This window comes from Urocitellus parryii, chromosome 11, assembly GCF_045843805.1.
Source record: "Urocitellus parryii isolate mUroPar1 chromosome 11, mUroPar1.hap1, whole genome shotgun sequence".
Classification (NCBI taxonomy): Eukaryota; Metazoa; Chordata; class Mammalia; order Rodentia; family Sciuridae; genus Urocitellus; species Urocitellus parryii.
The window spans coordinates 58,016,723-58,034,181 of record NC_135541.1 but is presented as its reverse complement, the minus strand read 5'-3'; the positions used below and the strand labels follow the sequence as shown (position 1 = coordinate 58,034,181).

At 38.3% G+C, this 17,459-nt stretch overlaps 1 protein-coding gene across 5 annotated transcripts in view; it reads right to left on the bottom strand.

Annotated features, from left to right (window-relative positions):
• The window catches only part of Ak5 (adenylate kinase 5), a 235,026-nt gene that overhangs the window by 199,786 nt on the left and 17,781 nt on the right, over positions 1-17,459 (bottom strand). The gene's annotated exons all lie outside the window — the stretch shown is intronic.

The window sequence follows — 17,459 nt, the reverse complement described above, 5'->3', positions numbered from 1 at the left end:
CATGAACTGATGTTGAATGTAGTCAAATGCTTTTTCTGCCATCGTGGTCAAAGAACACACTCTACATGACTTCAAGCTTTTGAAATGTATTGAGACTTGTTTAATGGCCTTTCTCACCTTAGAGATTGTACATATGTACTTGAGAACCCTGTTGTGTGGTTGGATATAGTGTTCCAGATGTGTGTATCCTTCAGATCTTCTATCTCTTTACTGATATTTTGTCTAATTATTATATTAAATATGTGAGAAGGGGATGGGGTTGTGGCTCACTGGTAGAGTGCTTGTCTAGAATATGTGAGGCACTGGGTTCGATTCTCAGCATTGCATATAAATAAATAAAATAAAGGTCCACTGACAACTAAAAAAAATGTGAGAAAAGACTTAAAATTTCCAATGTAAGAATGAATTTGTCTATTTTGATCAATTTTTTATTAATCCACTTTGAAAACTTTTAAAATTAATTGTACATATAATTTAAAAAATTTTATTAGGTATATGCATATTTACAATTTGTGTGTCTTTGTATTCGAAGGGGTCTGATGAATTGACCCTTTTTTCATTATGAAATATTCCTATCCCTGGTAATACTCGTTGTCTTGAAGTTCTCTTTAATAGGAGTAAAGTTACTTTAGCTTTCTTATGTGTTTGCATGGTAAATATTTTTCTGTCCCTTTACTTTCAGCCCATATCTTTATATTTTAAAAGAATCTCTTGTAAAAATGAAGTATGTTCATTTCTATTCAAATAACAAAAATCCCACTTGCATTTTTCTGTAAAGGTAGGAATCCTTCTGTGGTATAAACAATTGTTACTAATTTTAGAAATTGTGCATTGTTGATGACATTTTCTCATAAGATGAGAGCACATTTGTACACTTATTCACTGTTCGCAGAATGCAATGTGCTTATACGCAGTAAGGCTAAATTGGTAGATCTGAGAATAGTATCTTGGACTTCCAAAATACAGGACAGCTAGTTGAATTTGAAAAAAAAAATTTTTTTTGTTTGGTAATTAGGATACTCAAAATATAGCTATATCTGCATTTTCTCAAGGAACTGTCCTTTTCTGTTAAAGACATAAGTGAATTGGGCCTGGAAATTAAAGAAATAAAATAGTTTCTGTTTGAGTGAATCACTGAGCAGAAAATACAAAATGTGAGTGCTGGGAAAGCCTTGTGTGTCACTCATCCTTAACAAGTACTTTTGGGGAAATGAAACGGAGTTCCCCCAGCACAAAAGAATGAAGATATATTTACTGGGTAACTACTATCAGGTAGCACATGGTAGAGCTTTGAGAAAAACAAAAGCTGATGAGAGTGTCCACTTTGACTGAGTCTGTAACTCAGTTGCGGGTTTTCCCTCTAGCTTGGCTCTCCATTTTCTTTTCACCTCTGTGCCCTGGGTGGGTGACTCTTCTGGAATGCATCAGCGGGTTCTTCTGACCTCTGGTTTCCTGCTATCTTGGGCCAATGGTGAACATGAGCAGGACATCCAAGAAAGAGAGGAGAGAAAAGCCTGGATACTTAGGCCTTTGGTTCTCATCTTGTGGTATCACCAGAGGCTGGCTCCCTCTCTCTACTAAAGGTCAAGGATCCTGTACACAATTCTCTTCCTGCATTTGTTCTTTTGAAGGGACTCAAGTAAAACAATTTCCCCTTCTTGAACCTACAGGTCTTGGAAATGGAAACAGATTTCACTGCTACCAGCCTATGGTTCTGAACTATCATTTACAGTGTCCTCATGTCCTGTGCACATCTTTTTAAAAGTGTCCTGTGAACACCTGTTGCTTCCTCATGACCTCTGAGCACCTTGATTAAACACTGTTCTGTGTCACCTATTGCAGTGTGCCATTGTGTTTCTGTTGGAACCTGAGTGTTGGAACATAATTTCCTGAATAAGCAAAGGTAGAGAGAAGTCTCTAAAAATTGGCCTCCCTAAGGAAAGGTGTTCAAGACAGGGTGAGACTAGAGCAGCAGTTCAAAAAAAAAAAAGAGAAAAGAAAAAAAGAAAAAGACTACGGAATAGTTTATCATGGTGGCACACACACAGCTGTAATCCCAGTTATTCGGAACGCTGAGGCAGGGGGATTGCAAATTTGAGGTCAATATGGGCAAATTAGTGAGACCCTATCTCAAAATAAAAAATAGAAAGAATTGGGAATGTAGCTTGATAAAAAAGTGTCCCTGCCAAAAAAAAAAAAAAAAAAAACCAAAAAACTATTGAAGAGAGAAACAGAGAGGGAGCAAGCATGGGTTCTATGGAGACACAGTTCCATGAGCCTAATTCACATGAATATATGGAACACATCTTCTGTGAAATGCCTCACATTTTAAGGAATTTTTCTCCCACCGAAGGGAGGAAGTGTGAAAACTATCCAGTGGAAATATAGGGTAACTGTGAGTGTGCTTTCATATCTGTACTTCACTATTATTACCAACAGACCACTTGCACCTTAACCATGACAACAGTGGCTGAGAATCACTGTTGCCTGCTAGTAAATACTAAATTAAAATTTGCATTTTCATGTGTTTAAGAATCAACTTTACTAAAGGCTGTTAACTTGTAAATTTGTAGATTCATGGGACCTCCCCGACCCCCACTTGTGCCAGAAGTTCTAATTCAGTAATACTGTGATGGGACACGAAGAATCCACATTTTAAAATAAGACATGTACCAGATTCTGATTCAAACCACAAAGGGGGAAACACGTTTGTGGACAATTAGATGGATTTTAATCAGAAGAGTGAATCAAAGAGTAGTGTTTTAGAAAGATTAATCTGTATGGGGTATAAGATAGAATGAATATGAAGAGAATAAGAACAAGGAAGTTAGATAAGAGGAGACCCTAAAAGTCTGAGTAGACGGGAGTGAGAACCTGGCATGAAAAGATTAGCAAGAAAGGAAGAGACAGAAAGAATGGGCAGAAAGCAAGGTGAAGAATGAGCAGGTATTTACTTGTTGAGCTTCATGGTGTAGTGATTTAAAACATGCCATTAAGGTTTATGTATTTGTTTGTTTGACATTCTTCCTATTTGCAGGGGGTGGAGTAGATCCTAATTCCCCTTCCCTTGAATACATTTTTACTTAGTGGTAGAAATAGCAGTTTGAAGCCAGGTTAGAAAAGGTGACAGGGCTCTCTTTGGAGACCTGAGCTACTGTGAAGCCCAGATACCCTGTACCTCCATGTGCAATGCCTGAGGAACTGAAGCTGTTCCAACTCCCAGCTGTTTGAGTCTCCAGAAATCAAGCAATCCACAGATGAGTAAAAACTTCTGGGTGACCCCAGCCCCATGTAAATGCAACCTCACGGGAGACCCTGAGTCAAAATCAACCAGCTGAGCAGTTCTTGATTTTCTGTTCCATAAACACAAGTGAAGTTATAAATAGCTATTGTTTTAAGCCACTAAGTTTATGCAGTGATTTGATATCTATATCAACAGTATGTAATATATATGACAAAGTAAAAAACAACTCTGATTTTATCTTTGTACAAAGTTTACATGGGACAATTATAATTATCTCATTAGTCTTTTAATTTTAATGATCGTTTATTGTATCATAACACATTGCAAGAAAAATAAATGAATAATTATCTTCTAATATATTCTCAGTTTCAAAACCTAATTATTAAATAATTACAAACAAGTTTCTAAGTCATTAGTTCCAGGGAAAGCATCCACATTTTTTAAAAACATGTTGCATGAACATGCTAATGCTTCGGAAAAATATTGCATAATTAAAATTAAATCATTCCCCCTTAGGAGCAAATAAAATTTGTCCCCCTTAGAGACAGCAAATCAAATTATGAGTCTGTCAAATCAATTCACTATGCAACTAGGTTGATGATAGCCCTCTGAGAATTCATTTCTTTTATCAATCTAAGATTTTTTTATTAAAGAAAAAATATTTATTTAGTTGAGCTTTTTTCATTTATACAATCTCAGTCAAACTCAGAACTTAATCTATTTTTAAATACTTTTAAAATGGAAAGCTCAGACTACATTATAGATGCTAGAGGAAAACAAAACAAAACAACAACAACAACAAAAACCCAGCAGATGGTCATATATGCCTGCTCCAGCAGATCTTACCCTCTTTTATCCCACAAAGTGTGATGAATGGAGTCCACAAGGGCTGTGTTTGCTCATGGGCCACAACTTACCCAAGCAAAAGTCCTGGAGACCTTTCTTCCTTACTCAAGAAACCTGAGTGCAGGCAGTGGGTATACAGCTCAGCGATATAGCACCATGCTTTGCATGCAGGTGGCCCTGGGTTCAAACCCAGCACCAGAAAAGTAAATGAACAGACAAATAAATAAGAAAGAAAAAAGCCCAAAGGAATGCATATGCAAAAGAGTGGCATGTAAGATGTCTCAGGGAGGCTTTACAGTCCTCTCCCCACTACCTCTCTCTCTATTGCCACTCCACTACAATCCAGATAAATCTGCTTTGTGCCCATTATTGCTAAGAATCAGTACTTTGACTATGAACATTATATCTCAACACTGTGAAAACATACCTCAGAAAACCAAAGATTCATAGTAATGGCTGCTTTAAACAAGAGTTTGAATTTGTGTTACAGAGGATATTGTTTTAGTTATTCCCAAACCATCCTGAGTGTTATGGATAGACATGTTTAACCCCCTTGCCTGTGATTCCTTAAATGTGAGCACTCAGGGAGATGGTTTGAGATGATGAAATATTACGTCTCTGTTTCAATTTACTTTTGAAGGTTTTTGTTGTTGTTTTAATTAAGCTTCACCAGTCTTTTGAACATATACTGACTGTGGTCACCAGTATGTCAGATAGTCTCTAGTCATCTAGGTAGGGCTACACTTCTGTGAGAGGTACTTTATGTGGCAAAACAACAATTAAAATCTCCTATCACTACAAAGTCAGTTTAGTTTTAAATCAAATCTTTGAGACTTGTAAAGCTTTAACTGTTCCTTCAAAATGGTGTTTCATTTTAAATAACATTAGGCTTAACATATGTTAGAGAATGAAACAAATAGTTTCTGTAGTAAAATATGAATTGCTGAAATTATTATTTTACCTTAATTTCACCCTCTTAAATACTATGTTTTATAATTTACATTATAATGTACATTAGGGGCTAATGCTGAAACCATTTTTACTGATGATCAAAAAAGTATGGAGATCACTATCCAAATAAATTAAGTAAAAAAAAAAAAGGCGGGAGAAAATCTAAATGCACATTTCTTTGTATAAACTATCACTGGAATGATACATTGTATTCTAGAAGTTAACTAATGGAAGAGTAGGAAAGAGTTTCCAGAGTATGAAATTTTATGTCCTTAAAATGTTCAGATATGAAAATGTGTTCTTTATTCAAAATTAAAGTTTAAAATAAAAACATAAGAGAGACTACACACTAAACTTTGTACCCATGTATACCCTACCTATTATGCACATATTTTCACCATAAGGGCACATGTACTTATTGACCTATTTCAAAAAAAAGTATCATAGCCTATAAGCCACTCAATGAATACCTATTATTAAATGAAATTTCTCAATGAAAAAGCTCTCATCTTTTCCTGAGATATCCTCATCATTTTGTGATCTGGACCATTATGGACCTCCCAGTTCTCTTCTCTTTCCCATTCATTTTATTGTCTTGCTAGAATTAACTAGTATCTTTAAATGTACTATATTTGTATCATATGTACCTCTTACTCCATCATCCAAACCTTTTTTACTATCATTTTTTATTTCATTTAGTATTAGTGGATTTTAGGTTATACTCCCCCAATTTTTTCCCCCAGAGCTAGGGATTGAACACAGAGTCTCACATGTGCTAGGTAAGCACTCTACCACTGAGCCACATCCATAACCCAATTTTAAGTTTTAAAAATAACATTGCATTAATAAAACAAGAGAATATTCTGGCAGATTAATCTTTTCTAAGAATGTGGGTGGTGGTTAAGACTAAAGTTTCATAAGTATCCACTTAAAATGCCTGGGTTCAGATCCCCTTTGTACTTCATGATAGCTGTATGACTTTCAGCAGATTCCCTGGTCTCTGTAAACACAGTCTCCATTTCCTCATAAGTAAAATAAGAACTTTTTGTTTATATCATGGAATTGTTTTGAGGATTAATATATATTAACAGACGAAGATACATGGTTAAGAACAATGTCTGGCACATGGTAAATTCTCGATATCTGTTCAATTAATTTGTTATTTCTCTCTCCTTCCCCACATTGAACAAGTAAATAGCTAGACCTGTCCTTCATTGCCTCATAGAAGTGTGACAGGCGTAGGCAAAGACTGCTTTCCAAAAGGCGGAGTCTTCAGGAAATCCTGGAGGACTGGAGAAGCACCGCAGGGCACAGCCTGACACAGGGGAACTGACTGTGTAGTCCTCTTCATGTTCAGGCCCAGGCTGTACTGACAGTGAAGTAACAGCATCCCAACACACAGGCAGGACAGGTAGGCAGGGAATGCCGAGCAGCGTTTTCGACTCGGTTCTGGCAATACAGGGTCACGGCTGAGATGAACAGAGGACAGGTGGGGCTTTAAGGGATGGACCTCAACGCTTCATAAGGCCCAGGCTAGTGACGGAGAGGAGGGCTGGGCTGCCGTTGGGCTGCCGTTGGGCAATGGAAGTGAACTCAGGAGCACCTGCTCTGCCTAACAATGCATCCTACTCAGATGGAGGAATGTGGGCTCAGAGCTGCCAAGTCCTCAAAGTTTTCAAGAAAAGCAGAAATCTCATTTTGTAATCTTCCAATTTTAAAATTTGGCACACATTATTTAAAAATGGTCTGAAGCCCACATTCAGTCTGAAGGTTGCCTGTGGGTGATCTCAAGTTCAAAAAGAGCTTGTGGTCTAGAGTCTATACTGGCCCCAAGAGTGGAATCCTAGTTCTGCTCTTGCCTTACAGGTGGCTGTAGACAAGTCACTTAACTTGTTTGAGCCTCAGTTTCCTGACCTATAAAGTAGAATAATAGCAGCTAGTGTTGGGGAGTGGGAGATGATAACTAGATAAAAATTAATGATAAAATATGTGTTTGAATATAAATAATATTCTAACAATAATATACTTGGCCTGTGCCAAAAAGTAGAATAAAAAATTTAGGCATAGTTGAAAACTCAGTTTTACATCCATCAGTATAATAACTATGGATACAGTAGAAAATAAAAGTCTGGATCTTCATCATTTTGAGTCATAGAAATAGAAAAAAAATTATATATACTTGGAAGAAAAAACCCATCAGGATCATCAAGAAAAGTCTGCTAACAAGGCAGCCAGGGACAGCAAACCACAGTGCATGTGAAAAATCACGTGGATGTAGATGCAAAGGCCTAATTGGGACAGAGAAGGAGGCAGTGATGCATGATCAACTCCTAGGAAGGAAAAGTGGGAGGAAAACTTACACAGAATGGATGGAGTTTGGGTTTTGTTTAAATATGTAAACCCAAGATATATGCTGGAGAGCATCTGTGGTTTTCCACGCAGACAACATCGACAGCCATACGAGTGAATCAGATTGCTTTGGGGACAAGTTCTTCGGAAGCAGAGTTCAAGGGAGACTATAGTGAAAGGAGCAGTGACTCCCTGCAACCAGGAGGACCAGGACTGTCCATTCAGAGGTCAGCAGCCCCCTCAGAGGACTGGCATTAAATAAGATCACATATTTAAACCACAGCACCAGTGCCTGGTGCTTAGCACCTACTTCCTCAGATTCACTTCTCTTACCATGGGCTCATTTTGTAACTCTGGATTATCATCACCTCTGGCTTCAAATAATCAATTATTAATTCTTTTTTTGCTTCAGGAGCAGGAAAGGGACGAAGGATTGGGGAGACAGGATGTGCTAATTAGTGGACTTCAAAATGCCTCCTGCCCAGCAGCATGAATGTCCCCCTGGGCTCCAGCTGACAGGTCTCTGGAGTGATTTATAGACATTTTTAGCAGTGGAAAACTCTCTTCAAACAAAGGCTTAGGTGGAACCTCAGAACACAGAATAAAAGCTGAGCTATCCTACGTAGCCTTAATACCTCAAGTTGTCTGTGAGGGATTTATCAATCAATTTGAAAAACAGCCCCTAGGAGGAGTCTAGACCTTTGCCTTCAAAGCCTCTGACACAAGTTACAGGATTGGCTCTTCTCCTTTGTAAATCAAGTGTTTATTCCATTGGTTTTTTTGTTTTGTTTTGTTTTGTTTTTTTGTGGTGCTGGGATTGAACCCAGGGCCTTATGCATGCAAGTCAAGCACTCTACTAACTGAGCTATATCCCCATTCCAAGTGTTTACATTTAACATGAAGTAACAGGAATAGCCACTTCCTTTTCTTGGTTGTTTACTATGAGGCACACTCAAGAACTATAGGTATATATCTCACTCAGTCTTCCCTACAGTCCTGTGAGGATCACTATCCTCATTCTTCAAAGGAAAACATTGAAGCTTCAAAGGGTCAAGAGTACAGAGTAAATGAGAGTCGAAAACCACTATTCCACTGGCATTATAATGATTTCCTCTGACTTACATGAGGATCTGAGAAATGGAACTGAAGATTACTTTTTGCTCAAATCATCCCTTTGCCTGGATGTCCATGGCACTAATATTTATTTACCACCTCAAATCAACATACATCTAATAAGACTAAACATAGTAAAGGAACATCCTAAGTTGGCAGGGTAGGTGTGAGGGTCCTCAGGGTGGTAGTGAAGGGAAGAAGACAGGAGGACACTTGCAACAAAAATGAGTCAGCTCTGCCCTAGAGAGAACAGAACAGAAGCTTGTTGGGAAGACAGACAAACAGACACACCCACAAACACAATCAAGAATTCCATAAAGATCAGTTGAGCACTAAGAAGAACCGATTAGGAAAAAAAATCATTTGTGCATACTAGTAGAAAAACTATAAACTACTAGCAACATAACTAACAAAAATATTATACAGACTTTTATGTGGAAAACCATAAAACTTCAATTAATGAAGAATGTAAAACTAGATCTAAATAGAGTGATGAGAAGATGTTCCCTGAAAATTAATCTGTCTCCTGTCTATAAAATATTGAAATTTAAACTGAATTTCAACAGATTTTTCCAGGTCTACAAAATTGAGAATAAATTTATGAAAAAAATAAATGTAGAAAAATGTAGCCAACTTAGAAGAAGAAGTGGTATATCAGTCAGGTCTGTGTCACCATAAAAAAAAATACCTGACACGGATAATTTGTGAAGAGAGGCTTATTTTGGCTTATGGTTTTAGAGGCTCAAACTCAAGATCAGTGGCTCCATTGGTTTGGGTCTCTAGTGGGGTTGTCACATTACAACAGGAGCCATCACAAGCCAGGAAGAGAGAGGACTAGCTGGGGTCCCGCTATCCCACCCCAGCGACCTACAGACTTCCCATAGGGCCCCACGTCTTAAAAGTTCACAGAAATTTCAGCTACTCCAACCATAGCAGGAGAGGCTTGATATCAGGATATGATTTAGATTTCTTCAGTTGAAACTACTATACTGGAAATACATAAACAGACAAGAGAAATGAAATAGGGAAACCATAAGCAGACCTGTGTCTGTATAGGAATAAGTCCTTCTAATAGGGGACAAGGTGTAGAAGTCAGCAAATGATCTCTGTACGACCCATACTTTTTAAAATTTCCATTTAAAATATACCATAAAATTCTATCTCTACTTCATGCTGTATACAAAAATTGATGCAAATAAATACCTGAATCATCAAAGCAGAACTAACAATAACTAGAAAAATATGAAATATTTTTATGAGACTATAGGGAACACTTTCTTAAGAACTAAATAAAAAGTCAAGGTGAAAATACTGATATATTTTCCATAGCAAAATTTTGAATTTGTGTAGGACAAAATATGTCTTAAACATAACAGAAGAAGATATAAATAAAAGGAAATATTATAAGATATACAGCAAAGAATTAGTATCTGGGAAGTTCAAATCAATTTTAAAAAATCAGACAATCTAATAGGAATCAGGGTGGTGGGTAAAGTTAATGAATTCCCCAAAGAGGAAATACAAATGATTGATAGATAAATACATTTCTTAATGTTTGAGTTCACTAATAATTAGTAAAATGCAAATGCAAATAGCAATACAGAAACTTTTCTAATCCATCAGATAGTCTAAAATAAAAAGGGCTGGAATTATGTATTAATGAGTTGTGGGGAAATAGGAAAAAAGTAATCATAAATTTTAAATACTGCCTTTTAATAACAAAATCTAAAACAAAGACTCAAAACTACATAATATCTATTTATATGGGTTATATAAACATTTTCTAGCACAGATTTTTTTCTAGCTTAAAATATTCATTTGCAGAAATATTCCTTAGAAATCTCTTTGACATATGCAAAGGGAGATGTACAAAAGGTACAAAAGGTCATGGTAACCTTGCTTGGTAACAGCCAAGATTTTAAAGGAACTGGGATATCTACTAATAAAATATGATATTGATGTATCATTATGGATCAGGTAGGTCTGCATATGTCAATAATGCACAGTGAAAAAAACAAGTTATGAGAAGATAGGAAGGGCAACGAGGAAACGGCAGGAGCAGGTCACTGAATAAGAGGTGGTGCAGCATACAGAATGTGCAGATAGATACATGAAACCAGAAAATCAGCTGGGGCCAGAGGATTGACTATGCTGTTAATTACTATCAGTTTGTGGAGTTTTTGAAATTAGAAGTTTTGTCTATTAGAGATTTGATCTAGGGTCTTGCCCATGTTTTCAGTGACAGCACCATAGAGTTCTTATTGGTTTCAACTTCACTGTTTGTTTGGTTTACAAATCCCCACTTTGGGAATCCAGCTTTTTTTCTCCATTTGCACCCCATGGAATCTGAAATTCTAAACCTTAAAAAAACAAAAAACAACAACAACAACAAAAAACACTGCCTGGATTTTCACTGGGAACTCTAGGTCACCTAGTAAAATCTTGGCTTCGCAATCTGTTTAGTTGGTAGTGAAAAGACCTTGGACTTTGTACTCTGGCCTACCTTGATGCTTTCCCCCTCACTATCTGTTACCATGTTTTAATAATCAGGTCAAATGTGAGAATATATTTTTAAGATAGAAATGAACTACTACACAAATCCCATAAGGGTAGCCAGGGAGTCTTATTTCCTCCTCCCTTCTTGAAATGCTGGGCCACGGGCTAGGAGACCTCAGCTCTTGGGATGAGAAGTCAGTGGGAAGAACAGATGACACTATGCACAACACTTAGCCCGTGGTAGAAACTGCTAGTTGTCTACCAAAATCTATTTCTTTGCTTCCATAGCAACAGGTCTGTCTGTAGGCATGATTGATGGCTTGACTACATTTCCCAACCTCCATTGTAGTTGGGATGCAGCCATTCGACTTAAGGGATATGTGCTGCTTGGGGATTTGGGACTTAAGAAATTGAGCATGTGTCCTTTTGCACTATCTTCCCCTTTTCAACTGGTTGGAACCTGGTCAAGGCAGTGAGAAAGCAACTGCCACAGATATGTCAATAATGTCCCATGGCAGTGTTGAGCACACTCTGAGAAACCTCTTGGGATTGCCCATATCATTTCTGGAAGGTCATAGGTCAAAACTACTTTCATACTAAGATGAAGACATGTGCATTTTCCTACTCTCATTTGCTCACAAAGGTACAGTGGAGTTTTTCGGTGGCTACATGAAATGTGATATCACAGTATTTGAATATAAAAGCAGATAGGAAAATACAACTCTCTGCTATTAGTTAGAAATTAAAGAGTTTTGCAAATATGTACAGTAATGTCTCTCTTGTCACTATTTTTTAACTTTTATAAAATATGGTTACTTTTCGTAAAAATGTGTTATGTTAACTTATAATCTTCAAATGACTTAATAAATAAATTTATTTTATGAATTTCTGTTGTAATTTCGCACATGTTGTAAATGAAAGCTTTTGAAGTCCTTGATGACTTCTAAAAGTATAAAGAGGTCCTGAAACCAAAACCTTGAGAACCATCACCCCTGGGTTGGAGGAAGAACAATTTGGATGCAGCGTACATATCTGAATAAAATCGAAGACTGAAACTACCCTCCCCTCCTTCACAGTGAGGCCATCATTATCTGTAAGAGAAATGAGTTCTGGCACTGTGCCATTATCATTGTATCTTATCGTCATATCACCTTGGTTTACTCAAAACAATACAGATAAAAGTGAATACTACTATACCAAATAAACGTAAATATGACATTGGTTTGCTTAGGTGGTAAGGGCATAGATATTACAGACAGGAATGTTATTGTATTTGGTACAACTATTACCATGATAACTTGGAAGGTAGGCTAAGTTTCAGTGGATTTAGCAAGACATTATAAGAAACAGGTAAACTCAAGAAAGAATGGACCAATTTGCAAGCAGATATAAGAGGGGAAAAAGAAACTTCTAGTAATTTAGAACCTCACAAGGTTGAAAAAGCCAACTGCTTCCATGCCTCCAAACAGCAGATGAGACAGTCATGACTCAGAATGAGGTAGGATAGAAGAATTTTTTTTTAAAGTAGAAATAGACATAAAGGAAGGACAAAGAAAATGATTTTAATTCAGAAGTTCTGCATATTTTTCTAGATTTGTCACTCCATAATACTGTCTCTCTCTTCCAGATCAGTCTCTTCAAATTCCTGGGAAATGTACATGTGCACTGTTAATTAAGCTCCTAATGAATAGATTATAGATAGGATAGTTTGATAACCTATAATCTAGGGGACTTTCCAGCATTCTCTACTGATCAGATAATGAAGATATCAGGCTGAGGATCTTGAGAATGACCACCATAACCCATCTTGAAATCACCAGACTGATGATTCCTACATACCTTCCCATGCCCATCCCTCACCAATTTTCCTTTAAAAGGAGAGCCAGGAGTTGCAAAAGGCATCTTTTACTCTTGAGATGGCCCCCATTCTCCCTTGAAAGTGTATCTATTTCCTAAGTATAAACCTCTGCCTCTGCCTCTGACTGGCACATGCTGAAATTCTTTTCTGTCAAGTAAGCCAAGGACTCTGTTGGTCCTGAGTCAAGTTCTGCCTTCTCTCTGGGAATTCCTCAGACCCTTCTTTGGAGACACCTATTCTGTGACAGGACTCCCATTAACCCATCAACATCATCACCAAAAAAGGGGGTTTGAAGCAAAACCCAATGTTGCTTTCTATCCAAGACTGCTGCGTTAGAAGATCTCAAGGTAACTGTCACGACAACAAGAAAACACAGAAATAGAGCAGCTTAATAACTATATCTGAAAAAGAACTATGGGTATAGTCACAGGCAGTACTAACTGGAAGCAAAAAGAGCATAGCCTACCAAATTTTTGAGGAAATAGTTTTTCCAAAGTAAATATATGCCCGATCATAAAAGGCTTATATTTGATGTGCTCAGGCAGGGCACTGAACAAGGCAAACCTCTCAGAGGGCCTGAGCCTCAGAAGACAGGACAGTGAACCCAAATAGCTGACCCATGAGTTGCCAACGGGCTAACCACAGAACTCACTCCACTCCCAGGGCATGGGTCCTCTGTGATTACGGCCTGACAGGATTTATCACTAGATACGGTTCAGCGACTACAGCACAAGTTCCCCAAGTTCCCTTTTCCAAATAGGAGACTTCATTTACTCATCCTGATCTTGCTCCTCCATAGTTTATCAGTGGCAGGGAGGAGGGGTTTAATTTATAAGTGGCTGAATATGAGCTGCCAAATCTGGACCCGAAGAAGAAAACTATACACAACATAGAGATTGTCAGCTCTTGAATGACATGATGGCACTTGGGTTGCTCTCCTTGCTGAGTGAGTGCATTCTATGTGTGGAAAGAAAGGAGCAGACAGACATTTTTTGCACGGCCAGAGGGGCAAGCTCGTAGAAGCTTCGAGTTAGTTCTCTAAACTTTCCACAGTAATGAAGCTGTGGCCAGGCACCTGGCTGCCCAGATGGACCATATTTTCTAGTCTTCTTTAGAATTTTCACAATTGCAGCATGGCTAACTTCTCGACCATGCCATGTGAGCAGAAGTGATGGATGTCACCTCCAGATCTGGGGCTTCAGACCTTCACTTCTCTTCCCCCTCATATGCCAGCTGGAACCCATATGTGACGGCGGCCCTGTTTCAACCTTACAGATGACAATGCCAGTGTCCTAGGAGATGGCAGAATAACAATTGGGAAGGAACCATGATTGCTTAATGACCTCAAGGAAAAAGCTGGCCAGCCAATCTGGACTGTTCACATGGAGACGATTCCTTAAGAGAAAAACACTTCTTTATTCTCGGAGACACTTCAGTGTTAGGTCTTTTCCTTATAATGACTATACCATCACCTACATATGGCTGACATCAGAAATCCACCTCTTCTTTCATCCCGGACCTATGAGGATCTGGGGAAAATGTCTGCCTAGGTGCATATGTGTGTAAGTCCCCCCCCCCAAAAAAAAATTAAATTAAAGAAAGCCAATGAGGAATGGTGGTATAGTAAAAATATATAGTATTTGTTCCTGGTACTGACCTCCTAAAGTCTTGGGATTGCTTGGGTGACAGGAATATCTTCTGTCATTTATAAAGTACCTTCTGACCACACTGGTGCTTATGCTAATGAAGTGACTGGAGGGTAGGACTAGATAGCCTAAGAATGAGGCTGGCCAGAAGGACCAAAGAGGATTAGAGTGGGAACTTTCAGGTCTACCCCTGACCTCCAATGGAGGGAAGGAGGTGGAGATTAGATTCTAGTAACTCTAAACAAGAGGTTTAGAGAGCTTGAAAACTGGTGATTATATTGAACTTCTGGGACAGTGGCATGCCTGAAGAGGGTATAGAAACTCTGCACAACATATACCCTTATTCCTATTGTTTTGGTACTGAATTCAGGAACTCTTTAACACTGAGTTATATCCCTAGCCCTTTACTTTTTTTTTTTTAATATTTGAGATCAGGTCTTGCTGAGTTGCTGAGGTTGGCCTCCAACTTGAGATCCTCCTGCTTCTGACTGCCTGACTGCTGAGTTGCTGGGATTTACTGGTATGCATCACTATGCCCAGTACTACCCATACTCCTTGCCCTTTACATTTCTTCCACTTGGCTGTTCCCGAGTTGTGCCCTTTGTAATAAACCAGTAAATACAAATAAAGTTTATCTTGACTTCTGTGAGTCACTCCAATGAATCATCCCACTGTGGAGGGCATTGTTGGAAACTCTGATTTGTAATCAGTTAATCATTGGTGCAGGTGATTGCTGGGACTTACAAGCAGTGTCTGAGATGACAGTAGACTGGTGGGACTGAGCCTTAACCTGTGTGCTCTATGTTCACTCTGTATGGTTAATGTCTGAGTTGAATCAGGCTCTTGGACAACCAAATGGTGTCAGAGAACTGGAGAACTGACGCAACAACCCCTAACAAGTGTTATCAGAAGTGGTAGCAGAAAAAAACAAGACACCACAGGAGCTTCCCTACATATAGTGTGGAGTATTATGGGGCTGATCCCAACACTTTGTGTAGGCAAAGTAGGCTTTGCCTCTGGACCTGCAGAACCCATATAGGATTACTAAAGGCAGCACCAACCTCAGGGAGCACTATACTGTCCATGGGCCAAGAAACCCTAGGCAGCTACAATGCCAATCTAAGAAGTTGTTAAGTTTGGATTTTTTCAACCTCAAAAGCATGATCAAGAACAATAAATGCAAGTGACTTCACCCTCTACACAGAGGTAGCAGATTATCCTAGAGAATTTGCCAACAGAGCCAGGTGTGGTGGTAAATGCCTGTAATCCCAGTTATTCCAGAGGATGAGGGAGGAAGATTGTAAATTCAAGGTCAACTTCAGCAACTTCATGAGAACATGTCTCAAAATAAAATTTTAAAAGACTGGGGGTAAAGCACAGTAGTAGAGCACCCCCAGGTTCAATTTCCCAGCACTCCCTCCCCCTAAGAAAGAATTTGCTGACAGGTGTTCCCAAACGAGTACTGTGATCTTAACCCATCACTCCTATACAGACTGTAAAAGAATTTCACTACAAGTTTCAGGAGGCAGAACTGCAGAATTCTGACACTCCATGTTTCTGAACCTGAACCAGGCCCAAGCTGGTGATGGCAGAGGTATGTTAAGTTAAATAAGAAACTGAAATTTTGATTTAGATTGGATGAAACTTTTAAATAGCTAAAATGAGATTATTTGTTAGGGTTTTGTAAGTGATCAGAAGAGCCACAGTTTCTGTCCAAGTTATTATCCAGAGAAAAAGAGAGGTACACAGCATAGCATGTTACAAAGCAGTAGAGGGGGACTGGAGGTATAGCTCAGTGGTAGAGAACTTGCTTAGCATGCTGATGCCCTGGGTTTAATCCCAGCCCTACAAAACAAACAAACAAATAAAGCAACAGAGAAAGAAAGAATCAAGTAGGTTCATCTGTTGGTGCCTACCAAGTGCAGCTCATTGAATACTGGGCATAGACCAGATTTAGGTGATGATGTATGTCTGCCTGGCTGTCATGCTTAGCCAAGAATCACATGGATGGGTTACTACAGCACACCCATTTGCAACAGAAATGACATGGCAGCAACAGCAACAACAACAATAAAAAAAAAACTGATGCTATTTGTCCCTCTCCTCAGAAAGGCCATAGCAAATAGACTAAACCTTTAAACTGACTGAACATCATTAAGGTGAAGGGGAAACCAGAGGAAGAGAGAAAGATGTTCCCAAATAATAGGTGTTCCTAAACAGTGAACTGGAGCATTCAGGTATGCTTTGTAAAGCTACTTCTGGCCTTGAACTGGCCAATTCCAGGTTTTTTTATATGAGACTTCTTATTTCACCTAATCTTGTCTGATATAATATCTGCAACATATTAAAAGCTCCTTATTTAGTTAAATAAGAAAAGGAAAATAAGTCTGTAGAAAAATGGGAGAAGGAGAGCAGGCAATTCACATAAGGAAGAAATACAAATGGTTACTGAGTATATGAATGAATACTAACCTTGAGAGTAACTCAAATAATGTAAATTAAAAAATGAAATGCAATTTTTTTTGAATTGGAATTGAACTCAGCAGCACTCTACAATGAACCACATCCTCAACCCTATTTTTTTTTTTTTTTTGTATTTTATTTAGAGACAGGGTCTCACTGAGTTGTTTAGCACCTTGCTTTTGCTGAGGCTGGCTTTAAACTCGCAATCCTGATGTCTCAGCCTCCTAAGCCACTGGGATTACATACATGTGCCACCATGCCTGGCCTGAAATGCAATTTCTTACTTGTAAGGTTGGTAGAAATTTTAAATATGAATTCTATCTGGCTGAAAAGGGTCAGGAATAATAGGTATTCTCATTCAACATTGATGAGAATCTAACCAAAGAAAGTATTTCTGGAGGACAATTTGGAAAATAGGTATGACTATTTAAAATTCATTTATGTATGAGAAAGTGCTCATGTGTGGGTGTGCTTGTGTGTATATGTGTATAAC